This window comes from Oncorhynchus tshawytscha, linkage group LG20 (assembly GCF_018296145.1).
Source record: "Oncorhynchus tshawytscha isolate Ot180627B linkage group LG20, Otsh_v2.0, whole genome shotgun sequence".
Taxonomy (NCBI): Eukaryota; Metazoa; Chordata; class Actinopteri; order Salmoniformes; family Salmonidae; genus Oncorhynchus; species Oncorhynchus tshawytscha.
This window is the reverse complement of record NC_056448.1, coordinates 33,370,945-33,376,944: the sequence shown is the minus strand read 5'-3', so window position 1 is coordinate 33,376,944 and position 6,000 is coordinate 33,370,945.

Here is a 6,000-nt window from a genome sequence, read left to right as displayed (position 1 = left end):
AAAGCACCACAAACGATTATGTTAGGTCACCACCAACTCACAGAAAAACACAGCCATTTTTCCAGCCAAAGAGAGGAGTCACAAAAAGCACAAATAGAGATAAAATGAATCACTAACCTTTGATGATCTTCATCAGATGACACTCATAGGACTTCATGTTACACAATACATGTATGTTTAGTTTGATAAAGTTCATATTTATATAAAAATATCTCAGTATACATTGGCATGTTACGTTCACTAGTTCCAAAAACATCCGGTAATATTGCAGAGAGCCACATAATTTTACAGAAATACTCATTATAAATGTAAATGAAAATACAATTGTTAGACATGGAAATATAGATATACCTCTCCTTAATGCAACTGCTTTGTCAGATTTCAAAAAAACTTTACAGAAAAGCAAACCATGCAATAATCTGAAAATTATCCGCCATGTTGGAGTCAACTGAAATCAGAAATAACATTATAAATATTCCCTTACTTTTGATGATCTTCATCAGAATGCACTCCCAGGAATCCCAGTTCCACATTAAATGTTTGATTTAGTTCTATAATGTCCATTATTTATGTCCAAGTAGCTACTTTTGTTAGGGCGTTTAGTACACAAATCCAAACGCTCATGCAGGTCCAGTTGAACATCGGATGAAAACTCCAAAGGTATATTACAGGTCGTAGAAACATTTCAAACTAAGTATAGAATCAATCTTTAGGATGTTTTCATCATAGATCTTCAATAACGTTCTAACCGGAGAATTCCATTGTCTGTAGAAAAGCCCTGGAACGCAGGTCGCTATCATGTGAAATGCGCGTGACCAGGACCTGGCTCTCTGGTAGACCACTGACTCAAACAGCTCCCATCCTGCACCACATCACAGTAGAAGCCTCATTCAAGTTTCTAAAGACCGTTGACATCTAGTGGAAGCCTTAGGAAGTGCAACATAACCAATATCCCACTGTGTCTTCAATAGGGGCTGGGTTGAAAATCGACCAACCTCAGATTACCCACTTCCTGTTTGGATTTCTTCTCAGGTTTTTGCCTGCCATATGAGTTCTGTTATACTCACAGACATGATGATCAAACCATTTTAGAAACTTCAGAGTGTTTTCTATCCAATATTAATAATAATATGCATATATTAGCAACTGGGTCTGAGGAGCAGGCCGTTTACTCTGGGCACCTTTCATCTAAGCTACTCAATACTGCCCCTGCAGCCATAAGAAGTTCCTTTCCCACTATCCAAAGATGTATTCAGAAATATATTATTTGTGGGATTTGGCAACGTTAGAAAAATACTACTGGCTTTAACTGGAATCGGGCAAAGCTGGTAACTTCTACCATGCAAGACCATAGTAGCCTAGGCTAACCACAGCCATCAGATGACTATGACCTTAGGCTGCTTCCCAAGAAAAGCCTTGAGAAACTGTTGCGATCCTCTGTCTTATTAGTCAGAGAAGGCTTGACACTCTCTCCATAAGCCAACATTTACTTTAGCCCCTTTCGTTAACGCACACATCTGAGAGATAGCACTGTGCATCAGATCCCACTCCAAATTGTTTGTCGTGTCACGTCCAATCTGCATCTGTAAACCCATTGAGAGGTTTCTGGGCTGAGACAGGACCGGGTTAAGGAGCATTCTGGTGCTTTATCCCACAGATGAGGTGTGTCAAATCTGACACTGATAAGCCAAGAGGAGCAGAGCCGCTGACTGAGACACCACGCTCTATTTCCCCCTGTCCTTCTCCTGACACTCACCCATACTGAGTCCTAAATGGCACCATATTACCTACAGCACTGGTCAGAAGTAGTGGACTATAGGGGGAGTATGGTGCCATTTGGGAAACACACCCAGTCAACTGTCTCTTTACACAAACAACAACTCCAAGAGCTTGTTTTTCTAAATAGATTTATGTTTAAGCTTCTTAGAACAATCTTTGTAGATTGAATCTGGAAGACGAGAGGAGATAGAGCAGACGGGCGGAGCTGACATCTAGAGCAGACAGGCTGAGCTGACATCTAGAGCAGACAGGCAGAGCAGACAGGCGGAGCTGACATCTAGAGCAGACAGGCAGAGCAGACATTTAGAGCAGACAGGTAGAGCAGACTGGAGGAGCAGACAGGCAGAGCAGACAGGCAGAGCAGACAGGAGGAGCAGATAGGCAAATGCAGACATCTAGAGCAGACAGGTTGAGCAGACAGGCAGAGCAGACAGGTAGAGCAGACAGACAGAGCAGACAGGTAGAGCAGACAGGAAGAGCAGACAGGCAGAGCAGACAGTTAGAGCAGACAGGTAGAGCAGACAGGCAGAGCAGACAGGCAGAGCAGGCAGTTAGAGCAGACAGGCAGAGCAGAAAGGTAGAGCAGACAGTTAGAGCAGACAGGTAGAGCAGACAGGCAGAGTAGACAGGCTGAGCAGACAGGCAGAGCAGACAGGTAGAGCAGACAGGCAGAGCAGACAGGCTGAGCAGACAGGCAGAGCAGACAGGCTGAGCAGACAGGCAGAGCAGACAGGCAGAGCAGACAGGCAAGATCAGTGGTTGTTTGTTGCTCCCCAGTGTTCGATTAAATCCATTGCTTAGCTAACTACTGTCCTCATTCTGATGGAAAATCATTTCAGATTATGTTCAAATAGTAAATCAGGCGCTGACGGCATTTGGAAGGCGACCCAATCAACGCAAGGTCTCTCCAAGGATTGCACAGGGTGAGAGGGAGCGAGAGAGAGGGAGAGAGAGAGAAGGGGAAGGGATAGTGGATAGAGGGATGGAGAGAGGGAGAGAAGGGATAGGGAGAGAGAGGGAGAGAGAGGGAGAGAGGGAGAGAGAGAGGGAGAGAGAGAGGGAGATAAGGGGAAAGGATCGGGGGATAGAGAGATAGAGGGATAGAGGGAGAGAGAGAGGGGGGAAGGGAACTGTAAGAGGGGTAGAGAGCAGAGGAGGCTGGTATGCTATAGGAGGATGGGCTCATTGCAATGGCTGGAATGGTATTGATGGAATGGAGTCAAACATGTGGTTTCCATATGTTTGATGTGTTTTACACCGTTCCAAAGATTTCATTCCATTCATTCCAATGAGCCTGTCCTGCTATATCTCCTCCCACCAGCCTCCTTTGGTAGAGAGAGGAGCTAATTTAATCAATTTTAATTTCCCCGTTCGTTCAATCATGCTGCAGAGGAGATGCAGATGTATTGGACCTGGGAAGAACCAATGAACCGTCTCCCTTCTCTGACTCAGAAGGGAGAAACATTGGGACATTTCTGATTCAAACAGAACACTTGTGATCTCATTATTTTCATGTGTTATCTCCTACGTGCCAGGTGATCCAGATCAGCAGAGAGCCAGAGGTCAGCAGAGAGCCAGAGGTCAGCAGAGAGCCAAATCAAATCAAATCAAATCTAATTGATTTATATAGCCCTTCGTACATCAGCTGATATCTCAAAGTGCTGTACAGAAACCCAGCCAAAACCCCAAACAGCAAGCAATGCAGGTGTAGAAGCACGGTGGCTAGAAAAAACTCCCAAGAAAGGCCAAAACCTAGGAAGAAACCTAGAGAGGAACCAGGCTATGTGGGGTGGCCAGTCCTCTTCTGGCTGTGCCGGGTGGAGATTATAACAGAACATGGCCAAGATGTTCAAATGTTCATAAATGACCAGAATGGTCCAATAATAATAAGGCAGAACAGTTGAAACTGGAGCAGCAGCATGGCCAGGTGGACTGGGGACAGCAAGGAGTCATCATGTCAGGTAGTCCTGAGGCATGGTCCTAGGGCTCAGGTCCTCCGAGAGAGAGAAAGAAAGAGAGAAAGAGAGAATTAGAGAGAGCACACTTAAATTCACACAGGACACTGAATAGGACAGGAGAAGTACTCCAGATATAACAAACTGACCCTAGCCCCCCGACACATAAACTACTGCAGCATAAATACTGGAGGCTGAGACAGGAGGGGTCAGGAGACACTGTGGTCCCATCCGAGGACACCCCCGGACAGGGCCAAACAGGAAGGATATAACCCCACCCACTTTGCCAAAGCACAGCCCCCACACCACTAGAGGGATATCTTCAACTGTCAACTTACCATCCTGAGACAAAGTTATACTGTTACACTACCTCATTGAGAGGCTTATGTTACCTCATTGAGAGGCCTATGTTACCTCATTGAGAGGCCTATGTTACCTCATTGAAAGGCCTATGTTACCTCCCTGAGAGGCCTATGTTACCTCATTGAGAAGCTTATGTTACCTCATTGAGAGGCCTATGTTACCTCATTGAGAGGCTTATGCTTATGCTACCTCATTGACAGAGGTAGCCTCATTGACAGGCTTATGTTACCTCACTGAGAGGCCTGTGTTACCTCATTGAGAGCCTTATGTTGTCTCATTGAGAGGCCTATGTTACCTCATTGAAAGGCCTATGTTACCTCCCTGAGAGGCCTATGTTACCTCATTGAGAAGCTTATGTTACCTCATTGAGAGGCCTATGTTACCTCATTGAGAGGCTTATGTTACCCCATTGAGAGGCCTATGTTATCTCATTGAGAGGCCTATGTTACCTCATTGAGAGGATTATGTTACCTCATTGAGAGGCCTGTGTTACCTCATTGAGAGGCCTATGTTACCTCATTGAGAGGCCTATGTTACCTCATTGAGAGGCCTATGTTACCTCATTGAGAGGCCTATGTTACCTCATTGAGAGGCCTATGTTACCTCATTGAGAGGCCTATGATACCTCATTGAGAGGCCTATGTTACCTCATTGAGAGGCCTATGATACCTCATTGAGAGGCCTATGTTACCTCATTGAGAGGCCTATGTTACCTCATTGAGAGGTTTATGTTACCTCATTGAGAGGCTGATGGCCTATGTCATTATAAATTCATAAACTACACATACAGTGTGCTCTTGATCATTCCCCACCTGTCTCACAGATCTGCAAACCTGCAGCACAACTGGAAATGAAAGGTGGCCCTAAATCCAACATAAAAATGACCCCACCATGAAGATAATATTTTACTTTGTCACTTAAAGCCCCTCCAGGGGTACATGTCTTTTCTGCTGTGATATTTACTTGGCCTGAAGCTCCCTGGTCTCTCTCTGTCTATCTTATTGGTGATGTAAAAGGGGAGTAAGGGCTGGCACATCTCAAAGGACTTGTCTCTCTTTTCAACTCTACTTCGACACACACACCCTGTGTGTGTGTGTGTGTGTGTGTGTGTGTGTGTGTGTGTGTGTGTGTGTGTGTGTGTGTGTGTGTGTGTGTGTGTGTGTGTGAGAACTGGTAAGGCTGAATCAGAGAGCTGCCAAATGTGTTGCCAGGCAACGGTGACATGCAGGAACATTGTTTTTATCGCCTGTGGGCACGTAGTACATGCTGCCAGAGCGTAGGTGGCTTCCTGGGTGGGCAATCATTCTGTCCCTGTTATATTTTAAAAGCAGTCTTTCTAAATCTGAATATGTTTCATCTTTCTCTCTCTCTGTCTTTCTCTCTTGCGCTCTCTCTCTCTCTCTCTCTCTCTCTCTCTCTCTCTCCTTGTCTCTCTCTCGCTCTGTCACTCTCTCTCTCTCTGTCACTCTCTCTCTCTCTCTGTCACTCTCTCTGTCTCTGTCTCTGTCTCTGTCACTCTCTCTCTCTCTCTCTCTCTCTCTCTCTCTCTCCTTGTCTCTCTCTCGCTCTGTCACTCTCTCTCTCTCTGTCACTCTCTCTCTCTCTCTGTCACTCTCTCTGTCTCTGTCTCTGTCTCTGTCACTCTCTCTCTCTCTCTCGGTCTCTGTCACTCTCTCTCTCTCTCTGTCACTCTCTCTGTCTCTGTCACCCTCTCTGTCCCTCCCTCCATCTGCAGCACAAAGCAGGGGTTTGAACTGAACTTGGTGAGGACAGACTTCCCAGTTATCACTGGAGGTCAACTTATCATTGGTAATGTTATGATAAGGAAAAACAGGAGCCATTTCCTGCTAGACAGGATATTTCATTTTCTTTGATTAATAAGGGACTGTTAACTCACATAGGG